The following is a 27,107-nucleotide window of genomic DNA, read 5'->3' as shown; positions in this document are numbered from 1 at the left end:
AACTGGCACACCAACAGGGACTGGTTGATGTGTAAAAGAAAATCTTGATTTTTCAATTTCTCCTTTATCTTTTCCTGTCTTCTCTGTGTTTACTCCCTCTGTCTCCACCAACAGCACAGGCCCCCACCAGAAATGTTTGCTCAGCTCTGACATTAATATCCAATAACAAGCACAAATCAGATGAAGCTGAAGAAATCCATACTCTGTCTTGACAAAAGATGGTGGATTCTGTCTTGTACACTGACACACAAAGCAGGCACAGGTTGTATATGTTTGCTTGGCTTTATTTCCCGTTCTCTTCATGGCGTAACATGCTCATTGCTCTGTTTTGATGTGTACAATCAACTTACCAAAGGAGCTCTACAGGAGGTCTGTACGGTACGGGGAGTGGCTCGGCGGGGAAGGCGGCTTAGGAGCTTATGAACAACCAACACAGCTGTTCTAGACAAAACACCAGTGCTGCTGCTGCAGCTTGTATCCTGCTCGCTGCCAAGCATAGACTATTCTGCCGTGGTATGTGTCTGAAACAGGGATGATGTGTGTGAAGTAAAACAGAGGTTAAACATGAAGGAACTAGACCTATTTTTGAGCGGATACTTCTGTGGTTTTATTAATTTATACAGCACTTAAAAAAAAGAAATTCTTCTCAGACAAAGGATTTCAGAAAGTCACAGGGATTTTGGTGGCAAGCTTTAAAATAAAGAGAAGATTGTTTCGCTGGTTTTGAAAGATTCTTCAAAGATTGTGCTGTTGAATCGAAGAGGCTGTGAGAAGTTTGAAAGTGATCTTGAAAAAATCTCCCTTCTGGATATTTGCCTGATTATAATCCATACTTTAACGTGATACTCCGGGATGAGAACTAGAGCCTTATTTAGCTGTGTTTTTGTGTGAAAGTAACGCGCTGAAAATTCTCTAAATAAAGCATGAATGCAGACCGACATCAGATTTTTGGTGGGAGTCCGTTTATTTGTGTTTTTGGTCAAGTAAAATATGGCCCCATCTGAATGCAGAGGAAACCGGCAGAGGAGCAGGGAGGGGGTGTTTGGAGCGCCCTGGGCTTCTGCTGCACAAAAACACTGCTGTAGGGGTAATTTCTGCCCTAAACCTTATGATAAAACCCAACTTCTTCCATCCCGGAGTATCACTTTAAAGTGAGATTATCAGCACCAATATTACTGGTTACAGCTTATTTTAAATTGCTACTTCTTAGCTTCCAGTTCAGGTCAACCAGGACCAGATTGATCTACGACACATCTAGGTTGCTATGACAACACCATGCCGGCTGTCGAAGTTAAGAGTGAGAAGAGATAAAACATTTTCTCTGCTAAAAATGATTTCTGTTACTAATTTTGTAGTGATGGTGGACACAGGAGCCAAACTGTGAGACAGAAAAAAGACAGAAGAGCAGAAGAAAACTAAACGGTAGAGCGATACAGCCCGAACCAAAGGCTAATTCTGTATAACTATAACACAGGGGTTAAACTGTTTTTGATAATGTTGATTCCAACCCACAGTCAGCAGTTATTCTGCAGTGGTCTGTTCAAACTTGAGAGTTTATCAATAAAATGAAGAGTGAGGTTACGTTAGCTCTGCTTGGTAGATGACTGGCACGACATAGCTAACCAGGATTTACTGACGTTACACATTATGGACTTGTCTAAGAGCACCAGACTGCCAGATAGGCTAAATATAAACGACTAATAAACTATACACAAAATGACAGTGTTTATTAGTTGTCATGTTAGCCTATAGATACGTCAGAGCACCGGGCTAACAAATAAGCTGGCTGCTACAGCGTCTCCTTGATGTCAAGTTTCAAACTATAGTGCCATGTAACTGTACTGATAAATACCTTACCTCAGCGCATTGTATCCAGTAAAAAGTTGTATTAAACAAAGAAAATTTGCTTCGATCCAACCTCCATTTAATTCCACAGCAAACACACTCCTCTCTTAAAGTAATTTACGGCAGTGTGCTGAGAATCCAGGCCACAAGGTGGCGAGGGAGTGCAATCAAAACAGATCCTCCTCATAGCATCTTAACACCTTCTCAAAACAATAATCCAGGACACCGTCAGTATTTGACACTGCTGGGCAAAAGTAACAGTGTTTGGCTCATGTTACTTATTTCTAACAGACTGGCTTGCGATTGTTAATCCAACTGCTCAGTTGTTAGGTTGTGTTTCTGAAAGCCCCAGTAAAAGCTGCTGTTTACTCGTAATGCTGGGAGGTCAATAGGAGAAGAAAATAAGCTTTAGCTTAAGAGAGCATCAGCTGAATAAAGTCACTGGGAAGCAAAGAAGGAAGAGTGATGGACAATTGCATTATCTCAAACTCGGATAAAGAGACAGCACGTCTTTGCTGGACACAAACAGTCTTGAAAGATTGATGACAGGTTATGTTGCCCTGCTGTTTTTCTAGTTGAAATTTATTTGATTATTTGATTCTGGTTTGCTGACAGTCACTTCCTCTTTTCACAGCACAGAACCCCAATGTTTATAGAGAACCGAGTGAGGTGAAGCACAACCCATGCCAACATTAACTGTGTCATATGGGGTCAGTGTAAAAAAAAGTATACATTGAACATATGCCAAAATCAATCGTTTTTGTTGTTTTTACCACACCAAAGTGAGAACAATCAAGCTCTCACTCAGTGAATGGTTCCCTGGTTGTCTCTAGTGTGTTGATTTTTCCATTTTTGGGTGGTAACGACAATGCTCTGCTAAGTGCATGAGAGCATAAAACAGGTGCCAAATGTTTCACCCCCTCAGTTTACACAGCTTCCTGTTTTACTCTTAAGTGAAAATCTGAGTGTTAACTGACATTCTACATTCCTCTGTCTCGGTTTTACATCTCTTGTCCTCTAATCGTTCTTTTTTGAGGAGAGAGAAGAGAGAACGTCTCCAAGAGATTTGAGCAACCCACAAAGTAAAGCGCCTGGCTTCCAAAGGCAGCTAAGAGGCTCAGGGGAGGATGGCAGTTGCCGTCTTCTTCCAGAACATGTGCCTCAAAGCAGTGACATGGTGTCACAGTGAGAGGGATGCAAAGAAGAAGAGAGGAGGACGTGAAGAAAGCAAAACAGAAACGCAAAGATGCGGGGAGTCAAGAGAACTTGGTCAACTTGTTATCCATTATAGATAGCCTATTATTCATTCAGACCCAGCCCGCCTTGTGCTGTGCTGTTCTTCCTCTTTCATCTTCACTCGCTTACTCAATCTCTCGGTGTGTGTCTGTGTCTGTCTCTAGGCAGAGAACTCACTGTGTAGTATTTTAGGATCTGGATAAGGCCAGCTAAGCTGCGTACAGTAAGTGAAGCAATATGCACTTCCTATGAAACACACACATCACAACTCACAGTGGACTGTAAGTGCAAAGACTACAGCAGCAAAAATAAAGAACAAAATGCCCTCACACCAAAAATAGGACTGAGAAGAAAAAACTTGAATTTGTAATTTAAACTTGTACAAATGTAATCCTTTGGGGCCCTTATGAAGTGAAGACTGGAAGACGTGTTCAGAGATTTAATAAAATAAAAACACAAGTTTGAGAAACAAAGAAACAATGTCTCTTTGGTTATGGACATCTTTAAAAAATGTGTCTTACTTCATTTTTAAAACACTTCTTTTAATCAACTTAATGAGTTTTTAAAAATGAATGGGAAAGTCAAGAGCCCCAAAATCTTGTTTCTACTTGTTCTGAAACAAGCTAATGCAACTCTTTACAGTAGTCTTAATGAAAATGCTGTTGACATTTGGGTTTATACAAGCTGCAACCTGGGGTCTAAAAATGAGACACTGTGGCAGGGCTGAAACTTGCTCTTTCTTGAGTGTCCGCTTGAGGCTGGCTTCGGAAGTACTTAGAGTCACATACACACCAAGAAAAAAAAACATTCCTTTTCATGACAAGAATGAATATATTTTTAACCTGTTGCAAAAAATGTTTTTGGTCTGAATCATTAAGTTCACTATCAGCATACATTGTACAGGAAGTGATTTTTTTTCTAACTCAGCAGTTTAGAGGATATTATGATCACGAGATAGCCCAACCAGGGGCATGGCTCAGCTCACGTGTAGGGATGGGTACCTTTCACACTTGAAACGATACAATTAAATTGGTACCAGTTCTCAAAGGTACCAATTTTTGGTACTTTTTTGTGTTTATGTGATAAAAAATATTATTATTTTTAATCATAAATTATACATTTTTTTAACAATTAAACATATTTATTCTTCAATATGTAACCTTGCAATGCTGTGTTCATGTCCAGTATGGAAAATTGCCTACTCTTACACTCCCTCACAATCACAAGGAAGCATTTAGGTACCTAAACATGGTACCTTTTGATTTTATATGAATTGGTACCAGGTACTTTTAAAGGAATTTGGTCAGTACCGATAAAAGTACCTAATCCGGTACTCATCCCTACTCACATGTCTAATGGGCGCCCCATAGCCATTAGTGAGGAGACTTGAAGCCTGTATTACTTATAATAAGGCCGCACCAGCTGATCTGCTTCAAAATATCAGTTTCAGAAACAGACGGCTAATGGTGGGGAGACTACGTCCATTAATTATACAATTTATGGTTTTGTAACATCCAGTTTGGGTAATGTGCATCAAATCTGGATATGTGCGAATTACCCCGCAATCTTGTTTTCCTTTCCATTCTTGGCTCATGGTACAGTTTTGTTTTCATTCCCTGTCCTGTTTGTGAACAGTAACATCTGTTTAATGACACTTCCCAGACTGTTGTTCTTCTTGGCTGTTGCAGGTATTTTGTTTGAGGCAGACTGTCCTGAAATTGTGAAAAATAAACGTGGGGAGCAGTGAAATAGTTGTTCTTAGTTGTAACAAGCTCCAAATCAGGTAACACCCTCTGATCACTGTGAGAAGTACAGCCCTACATTTAGCTCAAAATCGTCGAGTGTATCCCAGCCCAAGTAGGGAGGATTCTGTTCATCACTAACTCATCTCATGTTTCTCTTCATGTGACTCTTGCCCTGTGCCTCCTCCTCTCCCTATTCTCCTCTTCACTTAGCCCATTCTCCCTCCGTTTATCTACATGTCACGTAGACCCATGCATACAAAATATGCTCTGAGACTTCTGGACTGATGAATTAACCATCGTACATGTACATGACCACAAATAAAAACCGTGTTGCTGCCCGTGAAATAAACCCCTGAAACATCAACTTTTCATGAGCTGAAAGACGACAGTGTTGAGGCTCTGTAGATTCTCTTTCCTCAAAATCCAACTGATATTCAAATGATTTATTCACATCCACAAGTTTTTTTTACAGAGTGATTCCCCGCATTTTTCTTGGAGAGCAAAATAATTTTAATACCAGCCCACTCTAGTGTCATACTTCTCACATTATGGCAATAATTTACATTTACGTACATATTTTAAATATAATCTTGGCCTGCAGTAAAGGCGTTAGACATATGCTGTGTGGGCTTCATGGAAGACATTATGCTTAGGTGCAAGAGACACTACATTAGCCAAAAATCTATAATCATGCATTTCTGGATGATGAAACAGAAATCTCATATTTGATGATACAGTAGCATTTGCATATTCAGCTATATTCAGCTATATTCAGCATATTAGAAGATTAGCTGAAAAGGCAGATATAGAACAAGAAAAAGAGACCAACAAGAAAAATCTAAAGATCTTGAAATGAACCCGATATTTAAAGCAAGTTAAAGACTGATGTGAAACTATTTTACAACCTGAAACACAGGATTAGTTGGCAGAAGCCTAAATTTCTGTGAATGTTAACTCTCTCAGAGAAAGAGCCCAGACTGGTTTAGTTTAATAACAGGAGCAGTGGATTGGGTTTCAAGAGGAAAAAAAAATCTAATTATTGCATGTGGGCTTTGAATTATGGGACTACTTGACTACATGTGAACTCATTATCTTTTTGCCTTGGACTGATTTTTTCACAGTAATCTGGTTCCTGGTGAGCATGTTAATGTAGTCAGTGGAGAGAAGTCACTCCTGTCAACAGGCGGGTGTGATTCAGTGCTCCACACTGTCAGGTTTGAATATATGCACCAGAGTCCCCCAAATCCTCTCATTCTGGATTTTCAGTGTGTCACAGTACTTTCCATTCTCACAGTTTAATTGGGGTGTGATTTATACCTGAGCTGACAGGTGACCGGGTTAATTACATGCAGGAGGAGAGAACAGCACAGGATTGGAGAATCACTGACTCATACATTTGAACAAAGGTGGATGTGCTAAGACAAATGACACATGCATGCAGACAGGCTTTCTCCATGCAAGCAATATGCATCCACTGCTGCTCCTTTCTCACCTCCCTGTCCCTGTTAAAGTCATTACATAACAGCTGTATGACTGCATGCCCCAAAATGCATCAATCAAGTTGTTTAACCTCAAGAGAGGAGAAGGAACACAAGAAAACACTTTTCTTTCTGCTCCTGGAGTGCTTTTAAACTTTGTGTTATCACCGGAGTCATTTGGGAGAGGTTGCTCTTGAAATTGGAGTTGCGTGGGAGTCCAGGTTTCTGTTTACATGAGCTAAAGTCTGCTTATCTGACTAGCTCCTTTGTTGTTTGTTGTGTTTACTGCCTATAGTAGTGACCTGGTGTCTTTTTCAAATGAAGAGGCATCCCCTAAGCTATTTATATTATAACATTGAGCTGTCAGTAGATGTTTCTACCTGATACAAGTTGAAGAAGCAAGTTTTCTGAGTAGAAGTTGGAGCTAAACCCAGACCTTTGTGCAGAATGCTAAATGTGCACATGCTGAGTGAGACAGCATTGATTGTTTTCATGGAATAAATAAACCTTTAAATCATATCTGATTTTACTGGTGTCATATGTATGTTGATCCCTGGTGGTCTTTGCTGCTGCTCTCCCTGCATTGTTTTTTCACGTATGCACGTGGAGAACAGAACAGAAATAGAACAGAAAATTCTTTATTTATTCCCAAGGGGAAATTCAGGTGTTACTGCAGCAACCAAGAAATACAAAAGTAAGAAAGTGTATAGAAAGTGCAGAATGTCCATAAGAAATAGATGATGAGAGCTTGGACATCATCCTCTAGTCAGCCAGCCTTCACCTCCACAGGGTCCAGGGCTGAGCTTCTTCAGCAGGCTTCTGGTATCCCCTCTGTTGCTGGGTTAGCACAGCTAGCTTGTCCATCTTATTGGAGATAGATCTTATGTTCCCAATAAAGATGGATTGAAGGACAGGTCCATGTCGTCACCTCCCAGCTCACACCTGAGAACCAGCACGTTGTCCTCACCTCCTTCTCCTCACCATGTGGGGAAACATCAGGCCTTGCACCAGTTAGCACTGACATGCTACAGGCTACTGACAGCGGATTTCACATGTAAACAATGTGGCCATGGTTACATGTAAGATCTCCAGACAAACACAAGAGCAAAAACAGTAAAAATATCACTGAAGACAAAACCAGTTTGGTGTCCATGACCAACAAATGAGCCAAACAAAGTAATGATCCACCCCAAATACAAAGATGATGAAAAATTACAAGAAACAGACAAAGAAAAGAGAGCTGCTGCAACAGGCAGTCACAACCAACAGAGCGGCGCCAAGCAACACAATACAATAACAACAGAGGGGATGTGTGCTCTCCCTACCTCAGGCTTTGACATTCCACACAGGCACATGGAAGGGCAGGAAGCCCCCATATAAAGCCAGACTGGATGATGCATTTGATGCCCATGTGGACTTAAAAAACCCAGAGTACTTATTCAACGTGAGCTTAGATTGTGTCATATTTCAGTCTCTGCATATTTGTCTGTGGTTTGTCTAACACTCACAGAAGTATTGCTGTTGATTACTCTGTTGTCCCATTTTGCAAGGGCAACCCCTAGGCCTTATGAGATGTGAGGCACACACCCACTGAGCGCCACACAAAGTTATTCTGTATGTGTGTTAGTCGGCAGCGTTCTGTGCATTTTGCAAACTGTCGGTGTAATCGATGTGTATGTGTGGTTAGGGCCAACCAGAGAGAGACAGATAGTGCACTGCACCCCAGGAAACAAATCCCTGAGCAGTGAACTCTGTGAGCAGAGAAATTTATGAAGTTTTAAAAGAGTGAAGAAAATAGCTTCAAAAATCCAATTTCCCAAACCTGCTCTACATTCAGCTGGGAGTGCTTTTACCTGAATGCAGCATGCGTTAGCTGCTTTTGAGGGGACATTCAGCATGCCAATCACCTGCACTTTCTATTTTTACTCATCTCCAAGTATTTGTCATACTGTACACTGCTGCAAAGTGCAGAGGTTATAAGGTGCATTTCATAACTCATATGTCCAGATTAACATATGGCTCATCTAAGATGTTCCTGTACACACAACCTGTGATACAGTAACTCTGCTTGTTATTAAATACCTGCTTTTTTAGATTTGTGTGAGAGAAAGAGGAACAGAAAGAGAGCCCTCCAATTCTCAGCTCTTCAAATGCTTATTTATGGTTTTTCCAAACGTTTGTTTTTTTAATCTACTTCACTTCAAAGGGGCACATGGAAAGCTGGAGGCCTTCTAGCATATGGGCTCTAATTGAAGACGACAAACAGAGAGATAGAAGGAGAGAAAGAAAAAGTTAGCATGTGTGTTTGCATGTGTATAGGAGGTCTGGCACATAGTTATTTTAGCGCATCGACACTTAACCCTGCAGCACAGAATGATTATGATAACAGCCGCACTGTTTGTGTGTGTGTGTGTGTGTGTGTGTGAGTGTGTGTCTCTAGGGCTGCCATAAGATGTAAGTAGGAAATAGCTTTTGGCAAGTATGAACACACGACGCCATGTTCTTTTGCAATACCCAACTAGACCTCTGTTAGAGCAGAAAAATGTAACCCCGACCCTGAGAATTCTTATTATGCAATTACATCAAGAGAAGGTGGAGCTGGAGTTTATTAATAGTTTGCTTTAAACAGTTTAAACCTGGATTAACTGCAGAAATCTAAATCAAGGTAACATTGTGTGACTTGTTTTCTCTCACCAACTTTATAAAACTATGATATAATCATGAGATATCTTGAATGTCAACAACAAAAACATTCTTAAACTTAAAGCAAAAATTGTGTGGCATGTTTACTTAAAAATGTCCCAAATTCTTAATTTATTGACAAGCAGCGCCAATTACTTTCCTGTCAAACAATTAAATGATTAATTAAGTAATCCTTCCCGCTCTGGTCCCTTCCACTGAAGAGCGAACTCAGGCCTCTCATTTTAGTGAAGACAAATGAACAGAGGCTATGAAATATGCTGACGCTGCCTCTTCAGAGGCTGTGGGCCGGTAAAGTTTAGCTTTCTGTTGCTCATAACTTTCTCTGTGATCACTCATCTGAAATGTCAATTTAGTTGATTACAGGCTGCAGCTGTTGTCTGTCTTTGCAATCATAAAATCTGAATTTGATTGACGCTTATAGCAAAGGCACAGTCAATAATAATGGCCTGGTAGAACAACAACACTGAGTCAGTCATGAAGCATTGATCACAGGGAGCAGGGGGAGTTGACGCATGGATTTTAAAATGTTAGGGTATACAAACAAACTTATATAAAAGTGAAGACACCTGTCATCGTTGCCAAGAGTTCATTAGAAAAAATTCAACAACATTAATGTAAATGTATTTGAGATCATAGATTGTATCACATGACTGATCCTTAAAATGAGATGGATTCTCCCATTGGCTGGCTCAGTCATAAAGCTGGCCTCCTCCATGTTAAGAGACAGCACATTGAAAAGATAAGAAATAAATAGATAAATAAAATGATAATAAAATAAAAATCAAAAAACAAATAAAAAATCCATTACTTAGTTTTCGTTGTTACAGTTAGGGATGCAAGATGTACAAGCATACATATCGGCATCGGCTGACGTGTAAAAGTGGGCCAATATTTACTCATTAGCTACCGGCCATTTTTAAAGCATCTTAAATGATCATTTAAGACCCAAATATTATTTTTTACTATGACTATGTAAACACCAAAACTACTTTCAAAGAGTGGACCCTCTCTTTCTGTTTTTGATCCAAAAACGGACAAAACATACTTTTTTTTAATCACATTCATCTCGGGCGCTCCATCCTTTGTTCCTCTCCGTGGTCATCTTTTCTCACGATCGCGCCACTCTTTCTCTTTGCACTACCTCAACGCATCATCTCAGATTGATTTTTTTTAACCAATACTGATATCTGCCTTAACAGCAATATTAATATGGGAAATTTCATATCGGTGCATCCTGTTACGGTTAGTCCCTAGCACATTGATACAAATTACTTGTTTTGCTTCTTTAATTTCTTTGGTGACTTGGTCCTTTAAAATGTGGTATAACGCCACATATAATGACAGCTCTACTGACAAATGTTACTTTTGCAGCCCTGTGTGCACTGGATTATCAGCAAAAGGTGGAACAGAGAGAAATTTGTAAAAAACTGGGGTCATTGAACTCTCCACATTCATGAGTTTCTGTTTGAAACAACACAAGATGCTAGTAGGCAGTGAATTGAGCCCGGATGAGGGATTTTTGCTGCAGTATTGGACAATGCAATGTGTTGTTCTGTGTTGGTGAAAGCAGCTCCTAAAGCCAACCCCTTGGCTTCAAATGTGCAGGATGTCAACATTCTCTGTGAGGGTATTTTGGCTTCACTTTGTGGGTCGGTAGGAGGACTGTTGTCCATCATTAAATGTAGTCCAGGACTCAGATACACATAGAACAGAAACCCTTTTTTTAATACATGCTCTAAATTTACACAAACTCCCTCTTATACACCCTCTACCAAAAATGCATTACTTTTAAAAATTATGCATCGGAATTCAGGGCCCTGATGCACAATGGGTCAATCCTCATTCAGGTACGGAGACACATTATAGAGGCAAGCAGATGAGTCGGAGGAGGGGAAGAAGATGAGAGTGAAGAGGGGTCAGAGAAAGGAGGTAGAAAATGGGAGAGAAATTGAGAGGATTTTGAAGCCAAGGTGAAGGTGGATTGAGTGCACCTAGTAAAGTAGGAGCGAGAATGAAAGGGGGAAATATAAATTCACAATTCATCTCCAGCTAGTGTTTGCATGTGTGTGTTTTAGTGTGCGTGTGTGTGTGTGTGTGAAGAAAACGGCATCATGAGACTATGCAACTTGTGGCACAAAACATGCATCTTCATAGATGCTTCTCAGCATATAAATGTGGTCATCATGCCGTGTTCTTGCATTTGTAGGTGTTACACTTCTGTGAAGTGTGTTTTTACTCGTGGGTGTGCTCATGTTTGCCTGTAAATGCATTTTTGTGGTATTTTTTTTCAATGGCTGATCACATGGGTGTAGGTTTGGAGGTGTGTGGTGTAGCCTTGAGGAAGAAAAAGCAAAACATTTATGGTGTTGTGATGAGTGCAGTTGCCCCCGCGCTGAAAAAGGATCAGGGACACGCTGCACCATGGGTACACTCCTCTCCAGCCTTAGGTGAGGCAGAGAGAGGCGAGCCACCATGCCTGGAATAAAATGTTTTAGTGTAATTCAAAATCCTGATTCATGAAGACTTCTTTAGTTGAAGAACGTGTGTGTGTGTGTGTGTGTGTGTGTGTGTGTGTGTGTGTGTGTGTGTGTGTGTGTGTGTGTGTGTGTGTGTGTGTGAAAATAGATGAGATTTTTGTTGAATAGAAAGAAGAAATAAAAAAAGGTTCAAGGGAGGTTTCCTGCCCTGAATTTATCTTCTAAAGCAGTAGTTGGTAAGAAGTGAGTGTAGTGGACCCAAACCGAGTCAAGTCAAAACCCATACCTCACCTCTCCTAAAAGGGTTGTTTTACCCAATCATGTAGACAGTTTTATACTTCACCTCAAGTAGTTTAATATTTTTACACTGAAACTCTACTGCTAGAATTGAACAGAGGTGAGTCCAATTTCATTTTTGGGATGTTCAAAGCACAGATGAATGGCATGAGGAAAACTCAACACTGACATCTTTTTCTAGAAATCAGTTCCCGCTTGCCCTGGATAATCCTAAGACCTCTCCATGAACTGATTCCCTCTGCATACTTCTAAAATACATCATCGTAATGAGCAGAGAGCAACTACAATCTGCTTAAAAAAGATTAATATCAAATATAGTGAGAGAGTAAACAAGGAAGCTCAGATATGAGGACGGGCCACAGAAAGCAAGAGCTCTGGGAGTAAAAGAGTGGTAGAGCAATAGAAGTATGAAGAGGACCTTATCTGTCAATTTACAATGTATTAAAACTAATTGAGCTTTTACTGCCAAATTGATATAAGTCTGACTTACTATTCCCCGATGTGACTGAGCCTAGCAGTGTGGAGAAAGACAGCAAAACACTCTCCTGGGCATATAACAAGAAGCTAAACTTCAACATTTGAGCATTAAGATTGTTTAAAATACAGACAAGTCTCAGCAACATCACTATTTGGTTTTCGAAGATAAAAAAAAATTAAATATGTCTACATTTCAATCAAAGCCTTAGTTTAGATGACTAACATAGAGGGCCAAGGAACAAAGATAAAAAATGAACCATTGCATATCCTGGGAATTTACAATGTAACATGCTGTAATGTGGTTTTTTAGTCTTTTGGAGCCTCAAGTGGACATTTAAGGCACTGCACTATTTGGCAATTCAGTTTATTATTTACTAAGGTAACCCTGAATGCATTCTGTCACCAAACTCTCTTTTTCTATCACATGGATGAGAATTGTTAAAGAAACATTGAAATTTTAGAGGTAAAATGTAAAAAAAAGAGAGAAAGACAGAGAGTAGTCACTATTCCGAAGAAACCTGTCTAATTTTTTGCAAACCTACTTAATATTCACACTGCACAAAGAGTGTCTCATGATTTCTCTTTCACTGTGTGCTACAGAGAAGCTATTTACAGAGACTGTTTATTTTTAGAAGTAACACACTTCCAAACATATCAGCGCCAACATGCCTTCGGCTATTTTTACCTTGCCTTCTCTGAGGGTGCAAGGTTTTTTTTTTTTTTTTCAAAAAGGAATACATTTCAAACCAGAAGAGAAAGACAGGGAGGAGTGCTGTATTTACTTAGTGTTAGCTTGAAGGAAGAGTTTTTTAGTATCACATTGGATTTACAGCAACAGTCTTTTATCCGTTTGAACTTTCAGAAAGTGAAAACCATAACAGAGCTGTATGACCAGCAGAATGAAAGAAGATCATTCATAAGGTCAAGTGTTGCTTGCCATGTTAAGCTATGAAAACTTTAAATTTGTTAGTAAGTTCAATTTACTCAAATGTCTGAGTTTTCAGTTTTGAAAATGATGATTCATGAGTAGATTTAACTGTTGTTACTGTTTAATAAGCACAACTTGAATTCATTGGTTTGTGACTGTGCTTTTTAACCATGAGCGAGGAGGGGACACAAAAGTCAATGGTTACAAGAGGTTACAAGACAAGAAGCGCAGACCACCAGTCAGTGCCGTGGAGCTCAGACATCTTGTGCCTCCTGAGGAACAATATTTCAATGAACAGCAGGGTCCCATATCTACTGTCTTCCTTCCTCACTCATGGTTACTAAAGTTTTGAAACTGGAGCTGATTTTTGTTGTGACAGCGTTTGTAACCATGAGTGAGGAGGGAACGCTGTGGATACGAGACCCAGCTGTGCTTTAAGTGCTATTTAATTTAGTTGTTCAGATCTATAACAACTACTTAATTCACAAGGCAAATTTATTGATATCTCATCTTTCAGTTTTGAGTAAGGTCAACTTATTATGTTTTACAGTGATATGCATTTTTTAACATTACTTAATATTCTAATTTGTAACAAATATGCATTGGGTTTATTTAATTAAAGACATTCAGTAGAATGATTTTCCATAACAGTTTTAACTACTTAAGATGTTGAGTTAAATTAACTTATTTTATTACTGAGGTTTTTTAAGGTAACCAGTTTATAAGCATTTTTTAAATAAACTCAGCTTATCCGGGTTTACAGTGCACAGAAACTTCTGAGCTTGTTTTTAATGTCTTCTTTTCTTATCTCTTCTTATTTATGTAATTTGAGTCACAGTGTCTTAAGAGTACTGCTGTGGTAGAAGTTGTGGGAAGTTGATATTGGAATGAAGTAGGATATTAAAGTAAAAATCCAATGCAAGTGACTGACAATCAGTCAGTAGCAGTAGGTAGAGCCATATCATTACATTAAATCAATCACTGCTAGTGAGCATCGTCAATACACCATTGTATTTTTTCTATACAACACCCACCTGGTGCTGGGGAATTAAGTCACATTTGCTTTCTATTGTTTACACCGTTGCGTCTTCATGTAATGATCTCTGTACATACCACACAAATCAATGCTGCATATGTCCCAAAAGTGCTGTATTGTGTTTGATATTGGATCAAAAGTCTGAGGTTGAAGAAAAAAGTGAACATTTTCCAATGATAATGGTGCACAGTAAAGGAAGTCAGTGTCTGATTGTGTTTACAAACAAACAGTTGCGTTTGATGAATGAAAAACTGGTATTAGTGAGAGGCTTGAGTCCTGTCTCATCTCTGAACACCTGGTCAATCACTGGAGCTATCCCGTCAGCACATTTCATCAAGCTGGCATGCTCGGTGTGTAGGTTTCATCAACAAACTACCAAATGTTCATAGTAAATGTAAATTTAAGCCTGGAAAAAACCTCTGGTACAAATCAGAGATACAAAAAACGACGTGTTATGTTCTTCTCATTAGTGTTACAACAATTGATTGTTGCACACCTGCAATATTTCTGAGCATATACCACTTTTAAAGCTGACTATTGCCAAATAAAATCACCAAAACTGCACTTAATGTTTTCTTCAAAATAAAAAGGTAATCATCACTTCACGGTTTGCAAATGGTCTCATGGTTATCAAACTAGAACTCCTCCACAACACATGCAAAAGCCCTGTAAAGCCTTCATGTAGCGCCAAATTGTGAAGGTATATTCAGTGATTTAATGACAGATGGTCTGAAACACAGGAAGCATACAGTACAGCCCTTCAGCAGAGAAGAAAATTGTACTGCTTGGGTGGGGGAGATGTTGAAATGTTACTGTGAATGTTTTCATGCGTTTAGAGGCGTTTTCACGCTGTGAGTGAGTCATCACCAGAATCCATTGTCACTGCTGTGAATACAAGCTGTACGACGGTCATCCCCAGCAGAGGAGCTGGCTACAAAACTTTTCAGAAGCACTTTTTCAAACCTTCAGGCGGTAAATATTCTATTCTCAAGACAGTAGAGTATCTTGTCACATATAAAGCAAAGAGGTGAGAAACGCACCTAAAGCTACACCATGGAGGAAACGCAGAGTGATCACAAAGAACAGGAGAGCAGGACAAGACATTTCCAGATGATTCTAACCTTCAAAGCAGCCAAACGCCATGACTGATGTCAGACTTTAACCAGCAACCTTCAGATTAACCAGATCCTATGACTGATGGGTGGAGTTTAAACTGACAATACTCTCCTGGCTTCATCCATCTCTCTTTAGCTGATGGAGAGAAGCTGTGACACGTCCTCCTGTTCTCCAGTCATACATCCTCCCCCCTCCCTTCCTCCTGCTGCCCTTCTCATATATTTTGACTGATGCCTGTTTTGCACTGTTTCTCTGTCATTTCACCTGAATGTACTTTCCTCTAGTGGCAGGGCATGAAAAATGTCAACAAGAAAAAAAAAAAAGGGGGGGATGAGAAGCAGAGCACTTTGCTGCACGCTAATATCATGCTAATAGTGTGGTATGAACAGCTGAATTGCTGTCAGTTGAAAGCTATTAGAAGCATTCCAGCTTGACACTCTGGATTTAGATGAAGGGGGTTGAACCAGCATTTTCATTTCAGTGCCGTTTCCTGTGTACATACTTGTGCTCTCGTGTCATTAATCATTTTGTTGCTGTAGGTCTCATATTTGTCATCTGCTGGATAAGTCATTTTGAGATGAAAGTGATCGCATCAGGCGTTGACAGCGTCATAGGGCTTAAAATCAGTCTCCACAGGGAGCCTGTTTAATGAGAGACCTGCCAGTATCTTTTTTCTTTTGTTTTGGCCAATCAAGCTGAATGGTGGCCAACGCTTCCCTGTGATTGGCCCAGTCTGTGGCGATTGTGCAGTAACAGCTTGTTTTTTCGATAGAACAGCCTGGTGACGGATGATCTGTTAGTAATGTCACTTCTCTTGTCACTCTGCATGTTTGGATTTGTAACCCCTCATTTCATTCTGCGTCTCTTTTTCTTCACGCATTTCTGAAAGTCTACATGTCTGATTTACAAGTGTAATTCCTACCAACGAGGGAAATTTCTTCCTCTGAGAGCCACCGAAACAAATACTGTTTAAACAAGGTTCAAGAGCGCAAACAGTCAGCGCTGTGAAAGATTTATGCAATAATAAGTCCTGATGTACTTTTAACAGTCTTTGTAATAGAGACAGATGGGAAACTAAACGAACAACAGGGAAGAGAGCGGAGGAGGGTGACAAAGGGTGATTCATACCTGCAGTGGAGCACAGAGCAGGGAATGATTTAGTCACAAGAAGAGGAAGAGAGATTTTCCTCATGCTGGGGGGAATTGGACAAACAGCTATTAAGAGAAGAACCAGCTCGCCCCCATGCCGCACTCTTTCTTCAGCTTCTCATCGGCTTGTTGGACAGGCTCATTTCTCGCCCGGTCTCCGTTGAGGATATCTGCCAGAGAGCGTTCCAGATCCAGTGATGGCAAGACACAGAAGGGAAGCCAGAACCTGCGCCACACACAAACCCACGATGATATTAAAAAGTGCACACGCTGGAACACAACATCTCCACAGAAACAGATGCCTTCTGCCAGATCAGGGTCACTCAGCTGTGAAATTCCTGTGACTGCTGTGTATTTGCTCCATTGGGGGTGTAAATCTCCATGTTCGCGTGCATGTTCACTCATCGTTATCACTTGTTTGCAGATTTTCAACAAAACAGTGTGACCCAGATATTATTTCCTGACTGTTTTTTTCCACACTTAGAGGACTTAGATCACAACAGCTTGTTTGTCAATCAAATGAGCAACTCAGATAGATAGGCAAGATATGTCAAAGGTGAAAGAATATGTGATGAAATGATCTACTCATGAGTGCACAAGAGCACTTCCTTTCTTTGTAGGAAACTGGAAAATGCCCTGGTACAGTACCAGTATATCAGCAGTATTAGCCCCTAAAGCCAAGGCAAGTTTATCTGTTGAGCAAAATTTGTACAAAAGGCAATTAAAAGTGATTTACTGCTAAAGAAAAATAAAATCATTCCATAAACTAGAAAATCACTCTGAGAGCGCAGACCTCCGCCAAGCATATTGTGACTGTCACCAACAATTTAGTCCTACTTTAATGTTATACTCCCTTTCAGCAGACTGTCTGCTACAATTTGGTGTAAGTTGCAGGTTTGTACGATAATTTGTTACCCGACATTGCTGAAAATTATGATGACCCAGATCATATTTCATATTTTGGACCTTCGTATCCAGAGTGTTGCCAGGATCTGGATCGTACTTTTACATCTGTCAGAAATTACCGTGACCTTGTCTTGTATTGTTTTACAAAGCAATCTGACCATTTATCCTGGAGTTATATGTTACACACATATGGTGAAAATAGCCATATCTCACAATGATAAAAAAAAATCCTGGATCCAGACGGTGATCCAGATCACTTTTAAAATGTAATCACTCCTTTCTTATCCTGTTTTGAACATTTCCTAAAAATTTCATCAAGATCTGTTCATTAGTTTTTGAGTTATGTTGTTCACAGACAAACAAATAAACAAACTCTCCCAAAAACATAACCTCCTTGGTGGAGGTAAACATTAAAATCATCAAAGTAATGAAATCAAAAACAAGAAGTGCAGATAAAATGCTTTCAGTTGCCAAATGCTAGGCTAAAAAGAACTTTTTTCAGCTTGGATTTGAACATTGAGTTGAGGCCTGTCTCAAACCTCCTGGAAGACCATTTCAGATTTTAAGAGCTTAAAACTGAAATTAAGCTTCACCATGTTTGGTCCTGACTCTGGGCACCATCAGGAGACACCTCCCTGAGGTTATCAGAGTCTGAGTTGGGTCATATGGCTCTAGGATGTCAGAGATGTACTTTGGCGCTAGACCATGAAGAGACTTGTACACGAGCAGAGCTTTTTTAAAGTCTATTTTCTGAGCAACAGGAAGCCAGTGCAGAGGCCTTGGGACTAGACTAACATGGTGGTATTTCCTGGTTATGGTCAGGACTTGAAAGGCAGTTACTGGTCTCAATGCCAGAATAAGTATTTGTGCTGATCGTGTTGTCAGTCTCAGTTCTGGTCTCAGTACCAGTATATTGGCACTAGTACTGGTATAATCAGCAAAACTCAGAAATGTAACTGGTTATATGCAGATTTTTCGATGAAATTGATGAAAAACAGAAATGTAAAGCTGCGATATCAGTCTACTCTACTACTTTGTATTCTGGCTTTCTATTTATTAATCAAAATAATCCATCCAAAGTTCATTGCTTATCAAGGAGTCCACTGGTGTTGGTCATTTGCGCCCTCACATGTTTGTTAGTCTTTGTAGCCTAAGGAGGGGATTTACCTGCTCACTGAACTCTGAACATGACCCCTTTCACCTTATGTACAGACATCACTGTGTCAATCTGAGTTATCATTGTAGCCTGAGTTAGACAGGACAGATCAGAGGGCAGCAGCAGTGGCAGCTCTGAACTCCTATCCCATATCTTCTCTCCACTAATAGGCAGGAGTTAAAAAGGGAAAGCTGTGACCTGCATCATCTGATTATGTATGAGGAGTGTGTGCGTGTGTGTATGGCAAGAAGGGGTGGGCAAAGTTTTTCTGAGAATAATTAGAGCTTGATTAGTGTTGAGATAAGCTTAGCCTTTCAAATGACCCAATTACTGCATGCAAAGAGGGTAGAGGTTATTTTTGCATTTTCTTTCCCTCACTCCTGCTCTCCGTCTCCCTCACACACACACACACACACACACACACACACACACACACACACACACACACACACACACACACACACACACACACACACACACACACACACACGGTCTCAGTATCACTGTCTTAGACCCACACACTCACAATCACACTATGACTCTAATCATATTGAACCATGTGACTGTTTCTTAATGGGCCAGTATGTTGTGTGCTGAACAGATGTCACCACGCTGGGCCGGGGGGACGGAGGGGGTCGCAGCACAGAATCAGTCCACTGAGAGGGTTGGAATGGGCAGAACAGACACACAGGAACAGCTCTAATTAGACGATTCCCTGCAAAATAGCTAAAAACAGGTCCTCTCAGATTTGTTAAACAGGACAATACCACTTAAGGTGCTTCATGATAATGAACATCGATTTTTCTTTCAACTTTAAGCACTTTGCTTCCCCACTGAGCAGAGGCAGACAACAGAGCTGTGCTGGAGATCCTCAGGTTAAAGTGTTTACAGTTATCTTTGGTAATACAGAATCTAGCAGGACTGTAAGTGGTGGATGTGCTCTGCAGACTGTGAGAGTGTAAAGTCTCAAGATTACATCTTATCCAGACAGCAGTTGAGCTCCATGCTAATTGGCATGTCTTGCTTGTGATGGGTAGTCAATCCCAGTGAGCTCTGCTCTGTCATTAAATTGACATATTTACATATTCACAATTAAAGGCAGATGTCAAAACTTTGTCCCAAGAAACTGCCAGTTTTTTTTTTTTGAGTTTAATGGCGTCATGAAACTAAACCAGGCATCAATATACATAATATGCTTCGTGAATTTCCAGTAATAATCAGAATTGGCATTGGCCACATATGAGGGGTGGGTGGTATACCGGTTTCATCACCGTCGCCGGTATCATATGTTGCCACGAAAGGAATTTTGCATTACCGTCATTACCGCGGTAAAGCACTATTACACATAATTTAGTCCAAGTACTGGTCAATCTATGGGGGAGATTTATTTCTCCCGACATGAGAAGACTCTTTTCTGCCACAGCCATTCTGAAAATACACCTTTAAGTCCAGTATCACCTAGTAATTGACAAAGTAAACATTAACTGCATGCAGAAAGCAAAACATCCGATGTGTGTGATGACGGCTGCCCTGTTTTGGTCACAGGCGGTACATCGCCATAGGTAAGTGTCTATGGTCAAACCCCAAAACCTAAAATGTGATACAACCATTGTTTAACAAAAGCAGTGGCATCAAAATAAACATTTTGAAGCAGATTGAAACCGTAGTTTGCAGACTGTGAGCCGCTACATTATTCACACGCTTTGAACCCTGCTGCTGAAACAATAGTGCGGCTAAATAACAGATTTTTACGTTCTAACGAGCTTTAGAGCCTCATAGCATCAAAACCAATACATTTCTCGATTATTTTTGTTATCACTAAAATGCGTGCCAATGAAAAATATACGACATGCCAAGCTTTGAAAGAGTTTGGGCATCAATAGCCAGCCTGCTCCGGTGCGTCCGGCTGGATCAACAGCTGTCATGTCAGCAGGTGTTTCTGCTGATGGGAAAGAGACAACAAGTGCTGGTTTGCTACAAGTTTGTTTTCACTTTTTTTGTCCAATAAACAGGAAGCAACAAAATGCCTTTGATAGACTCTTTTTCTGAAGATAAAGCCTGAAGGGGACAGAACAGAGTCAGAATCAGGTTTTGAAAAGACTTCATGTTTTTACATGTTGGAAAACCACGATATAATACTGTTATCACAATATGAAGGAAAAATCTGTGATATAAACTTTAGGTCATATTGCCCACCCCTACTACATATTGACGTATATGACAGCAAGTTACACTTGTTTGCAGCCGTCAATCTACCACTTCTCTTTCTATTCATCCAAAAAGCAAACTTTTGATTTCCAGAAAGAAAGTATTGCATAGTAGTATAAACCTTAAAGTGTACTCTCACTGAAAACCAGCAAATCAGACTAGCTATAGCTTGTTGCTGTCACATTAACACCACACATTAGTTGAGGGATTAATCTACTATGATAATTGCTGCTGATTCATTTCCCTAGAGCAGCTTGTGAATTAGTAGTGTCAATGTAAAAACAGATTATAGTGCAAGTTCAAAATATCTACTCTCCCTTTATGTCACAGTTTTCTTCACAGGCATGTCTAGATAATGTTTCTCCACCATAATTTGAGACAATTATGTTTTATTGAGAATCTGGTGGTAATGAGTTCAGATCCAATACTAGTAATTAGAGACTACTTTCACATTGCAGGCACAAGTGACCCAAAGCAGATTTTTGTTTCACTCGGTTTGGTTTATTTTTTTGAGATGATTTACAAAGCACAAGTGACTTGGAATCTTAATATTTCACGACCTTCATATGTGATCCTGAATCAAATACAGATTGGTTGTTTCGCAACCTCAGTTCACACAGTCAAGTCAGGGTGACTGCCGCTTTAATGTCACCCTTGAGCAACCTGTCACATTTCTGCACTGGGAGAAAGTGCTAAAGAAGTTTTCATCATCTTCCCACTACTACTCATAGTTTCACCAGCTGCCCATTGATTACCTCCGCCAAGGAGGTAATGTTTTGGGGGGGGATTTGTGTGTCTGTTTGTTTGTCTGTGACCAACATAACTCAAAACTCAAAAAACAGACATTGATGACATTTTCAGGGAATGGAATAAGAAAGAAGTGATTCAATTTTGGAGGTGATCTGGAAAACCGCCTGGATCCAGGATATTTTTTAAAGGATTCTTTAACATTGTGAAATAGGGCTGTTTTTACCATATGTGTATATAACTCCAGGATAAATGGTCTGATTGCTTTGCAAAACAATACAAGACAAAGTCACGGTAATTTCTGACAGATGTAAAAGTACGATCCAGATCCTGGCAATATTCTAGATACTAAGATCGGAAATATGAAACATGTTTTGGGTCATCATAATTTTCAACACTGTCAGGTAACAAATTATCATAAAAACTTGCATCTAACACCAAATTGTAGCAGACAGTCTGCTGAAAGGGAGTATAACATTAAAGTAGGACTAAAGTGTTGGTGACAATCACAATATGCTCTTTGAGTGCTTTTCTAGTTTCAACATGTAACTGTAAACCATGCTAACTTCAGAAGTCTTGTTTACTTCAGGGAACAAAGTGCTGCATTGCAGTTAATTCAAGGACTATGATCTGTTACAGTCCTCATTGAAGACACATTAATGACTCACTGTTTGCTGATATGCCCCTCATCGTCAAAGCAAACCTTCGTTGGATGTGTAATTTCTCAGGGTCTGCAACCCGTTTGCTTGCAGTAATATCCTAAAACAGTACAAGCCTGATTGTTTTGGCACACTTAAAACCATCACTGAGACTCAACATAGGAATGAGCTGATTTTGATGAAACCTATTGTTACTCTGTCTCAAAGTCAGCCAATGATTTGCTTATAACCTCAGTTTGAATGTTTTGTTTGAGGTCACAGAAGTTGGATTTTATTAAAAAAATTAAACACTTTAAAGACTTCAAAAGTCATTCCTGCCCCAGGGGGGATTGTTGGTACTAAGCAGGATGTATTGACCTGATTTGTCTCTAACATGAAGATAGATGTAATGGTTATGTACCACATTACATGAGAGGGGCGGATTATATAGTGTGGAGATATTTCAGTTGTGTCTTTGAGGCAATGACGCCATTTAAATCTCTCATTAACTCTGCCAGAGATTTATCACCATTTGAATGAGCAACAGTAAATGATCTTTGGGATTATGCTAAGCTAAATCAACCACCAACAAGAGGGAAGCAGCATCTATATTGAGCATGCGAGCTAGCTGACGTCCCTCATGCACCATTTTCCCACTTTTGGTGTTTTTTTCAGGGATTTTACCCTCCCTTCTCACTTTTTCCCTTTTAATTTCAAGTCGCGGTTTCTTGATAAGAGTGGATCATTTGTTTCTATTTGTGCCCAGAGCCTCTCTGCACATGTAGGATTGAGAACCAGAAGTATTCATTGGCATACTTTCTACCTCCGAGTGACTATATACGCCTGTGTGATCATCTGCAAGTGTTTATCTGACTCACCCAACAGAAGGTCGCTAAGTTTGGAGCTCCCAGGAAGTCACTGTGTGTTGCATGCAGACGTTCACACACCTTCTCGCTCGGCAGTCGATCCCTGTCATCCCCGTCTCCCTTTTTTATCTACCTCTCTCCTCGGATGCCTCCCACACTGCCACGCTGTGCCCCTCTTCCCCTGCCTCTGCTTTCATGTTTTAAGAGCTCCTCATTCCCTTTCAGTGCAGAATCGCCCCTTCCACCCCTCTTGCCCCCTCCTCCCTCTGCCACTTTCTCCTTGTGTTTGCCAGCATGAGTGGCAGGTGTCTCCTCCAGATGCCAACTCATTCTTGTGAGGCAGTTGTGATGATGACCTGACAAGCTGTATGTGTGTGTTTTTTCAGTGTGTGTGGAGTTTTCTGCACATAATGATTCAACTGGCATGGTGGTAGAGAGAGAAACAAAAGGGGGAGACCGCGCTTGTAATTGAACTCTGGCTGTGCTTGATGAAGCTTTCAGCAAATATCCAACCAGGGAAGCTAAGATGAGAATTTAGACAAACAACCAGCGGGGAAAGGGACACAGAGATGAGAGTGAAAGAGAGGGAGGAGGAGCAGCAGAGCAAATGAGAAAAAGAGAGGGAGAAGGGAGATTTTTGATTAAAAAGGCATCACTTGCTGAAATGGACAATTACTGGAAGACAGTGAAAGCAATGCGAGTGTACCGACCCCGAGGACAAAAAGACGTCATGACACACACGATAATGATCCATTCAAGCTGGAGATTAAACATTGTTGGCTCTGTGGAGCAGTGAACACTACACTATCTAAACTCAAATTTGGATAACGTAGGAAAAGTTTGTGGACACCCTCTGGCCTTTATCTTCCAGTGATGATTTTTATTGTAGGTTTAAAATAATAAAAATCTTCATGCAATTATTATTTTTTTTAACTGTGCAACACATCAGTGGTTATGTACCATTACTAATTCAACTGATTTCAGGGAGAACTGCAGCTAGCAAGGTCTATATAACTTAGGCACAAGAATCCTCCTGGACTAATTTATTGTTTCCACTTCCCATTACGGCTTTCTTCGACTCATTTCCCTTGAAACACTTTAATTTGGTTTTCTATTAACAAAAGTTGTAACTAAAGACACTGGTACTTCTCTCCGCTCCATCTCCGCTAAGGTACCAAGCAGGCTAAGATAATCATAAAAAGAGCTGTATCCATAGAGGATTGTTGATAAAAAAAAGGGATTTATCACGAGATTAATGGTGCAAATATGAAATGCTGTTAATTTTCATAGAATTTGTTTAGGACATGGTAAAATGCACTGACAAACAACAAAGGTCAGGTTCCCAGAGGCTTTCTGGGTCTTTTATAGAGAAGCATAACATGTACCAGCCATTAATGAGAAAATCCTGTTGTTACTCATTATTCAAATGATGCAATCTTATCAGTCAACAGTGATTATAATTCATTTACACAAATAAACAAGGGATCACAAATCTGTGCTTTAACTATATGAAATTGGTTTGCAAAATGTGGCTAATGTACACAGAGCCAACAACACCTCATGCCTAAGGTCCTCCTTGCAGGTGACTCTCCACATATCTGCGATGGATATTGTTCCAGTTGAGTTATATGCAACTTTAACCAGAGACAGACTACAACTAACTTTACCTATTTTCATGACTAAAAATGTCCCAAACCACATCACACAAAAGATTCAGCCTGTGTGAGTTTATTTACATCTGGCTAGTAAAGCCTTGTAGCATTAAGGCAATAAACAGAAGCGGTTGCTGTGAGTGTAAAGTGGTGCACTACAGTTAAAGCATGACATGTGACCAACATCTTGGGTCTAGATATGGATGGCAATCGAAAACCGGTTCCTGTTGAGAATCGATAAGAAATGCTTCAATCCATCGATATCGTTAGCCTTTGAGCTGAACGATTCCCTTATCAAGTCTTTACATTGTGCCGGAGCTGCCAGGTCTCAAGTCGACTAGTATGCTGCAGCTACCTTAGCTTGGCAGTCAGATAACGTTTCCCAAGAAAAATCTGATTCAGGATTGTTAGCTTTAAGTTTTACTGAAGAACTGACTTCATAAAGAAATGTACATTACTCTCTCAGGAGATTCATATTCAGTACATTTGAAATAGTATAAATCACCTTATTTACCAAAATAACAAAACAGCGCAAGCTTAACACCAACATATATGGGAAACTGCATTGATATGCTAGCAGTTAGCATACATCAGTATAACTTCAGCTTCAGAATAGAATTTAAACTTTCATCACAGAAACACATCACATCAACTCTTTGTAAAAAATACTGAGAATTCCAAATGTCAAAAGCTAACAGGCAATGGAAAAGCTCATGACTGACTTCATAACTACGGAAAGCTTCCAAACAACTTAAACGATTGCTATAACCACTTTGAGACACTAGATGGCCTACTTGAATTATTAATATATTACAACACAGTACATCAACGTCACATTGTGTGAAATTTTTACCTGTTTCTGTATAATTATGTCCAGAAATATCCAGGTTCAGGGACCAATAGCATTTCATTCACTTACAGTATAAACTCAATTAAATGTTGTTGACACAGAAAACCTGTAAAGCTACATTTTGTACCAAGAAAATTCAGCACAGGAATTGATAAGGGAATTGATAAAGAATCAGATTGACAAGCAGATAAGGGCATTGGTATTGACAAAATCTTATCAATTCCCATCCCTAGGTCTAGAACTATAAAAATATCTTAAAAATTGATGGCTATAAGGCAAAATCATGCTTCAGTCCAGGTCTATAAATAAGGGGTTTTCCATGTTTGCTGTGAGGTGCAGGTCAGCATAAAGCTCTGACCCACCTGATCCAACACCTCTGGGATTAACTGGAACGCCGACTGAGAGCACTGTCTATCACCAGACATCAGTGTCTGATCTCTCTAATGCAAATCCCCCCCAGCCGGTTCAAAAATCTTGTGAAAAGCTTTTGCAGAGGAGTGGAAGCTGTTACACTGTGGCAGCAGATTATTTTTTTTTAAGTATTTTTGGCCTTTTATTGGCTTTTTTTTTATAACAGACAATTCGAAAGAGGACAAATTAAAAAAAAAAGAGATGCAACAAAGGTCTGTGGATTAAAACGGCAAACTGTAAAGTTCACTGTCAGGGCACCTGATAGCTAAAATGAAACCCTGTGGGGGTTGCATTAAGGTGTCCAATTACTGCAAGTGCTCTGTATGCATGTCAGCAACTTTTCAGTATGTGTGGCATACTTTTTCAAGGTGTTGTGTACATTAGATGATTCATGGGAAATAATCTCCTATTGATTGCTCCTTGTTTTTTAGATGAAATCTGCAAAGTGATCTTTCACACAAAAAAAGAAAAAATGCAGCCCACATACTTACCTCCACCCCTGTTCAACATGACATCCAGTTAAAAAATGATATCGATAGTGGCAGTTGAGCAATAAGATGTAAAAAACATTGCACCCTTTACGAAGCATTCCCAACAGGCATAAATTACAGTAATGGGACTCACCCTGATTCATTCTCCTAGCTTACAACAGTACACTGAATTGTGTTGAGAAGAATTACCGGTAACTGATTTTTATGTACCTTGATAGCTCTTACTGTGATTGGTTACAGGTTTGAAGCTTGGCTCAGTGCCAGAGTGATGCCTCAGCTAATTGCTGTTTTTCAATTAGTGACTGTTTATGTACATCAGCCTGTGCTTATGCCGTGAAAACATTCGAAAACCAAGTGTACTCAATCCAAAATGTGACGACTGGGAGTGAAAACATGTAGAAGGATGTTTGTAGAAACACAAAATACTGAGAATAAGTAAACTGCAACATACAATGTTATTTTTATTAAACCTTTTTTTTTCTTGTCACTTTCAGAAGCAGACTGCTTACATGCTTGAAATTAGCTGGGATAATTCCATGTTTTACACAGCGAATCATAAACGAATGAAATGTTTGAACAACTGGATGCTGGTGGGAGATTTGCCGCCCTCCGATTTAGGAGCATATGGCAGCAAGCAGATTTTCCATCTCATATCATCATATCCATCCCTCAGTCTGTAAACTCTGAACACCCAC

The 27,107-nt window shown here is 39.9% G+C and overlaps 1 protein-coding gene and 1 long non-coding RNA gene across 2 annotated transcripts in view; one reads left to right on the top strand and one right to left on the bottom strand.

Annotated features, from left to right (window-relative positions):
* rtn4rl1a (reticulon 4 receptor-like 1a) overlaps window positions 1-27,107 on the top strand; it is a 107,251-nt gene that overhangs the window by 69,945 nt on the left and 10,199 nt on the right. The gene's annotated exons all lie outside the window — the stretch shown is intronic.
* The window catches only part of LOC141792259 (uncharacterized), a 33,490-nt gene continuing 22,997 nt past the window's right edge, over window positions 16,615-27,107 (bottom strand). Inside the window, exon 3 of the long non-coding RNA XR_012598364.1 lies at window positions 16,615-16,713. This is a non-coding gene — a long non-coding RNA (uncharacterized LOC141792259). The remainder of the gene's footprint in view (window positions 16,714-27,107) is intronic.

This window comes from Halichoeres trimaculatus, unplaced genomic scaffold (assembly GCF_033239565.1).
Source record: "Halichoeres trimaculatus isolate MK-OKI-2021-1 unplaced genomic scaffold, fHalTri1.1 fHalTri1_scaffold_6, whole genome shotgun sequence".
In the NCBI taxonomy this organism is placed as follows: Eukaryota; Metazoa; Chordata; class Actinopteri; order Labriformes; family Labridae; genus Halichoeres; species Halichoeres trimaculatus.
This window is presented reverse-complemented; position numbering and strand designations above follow the sequence as displayed.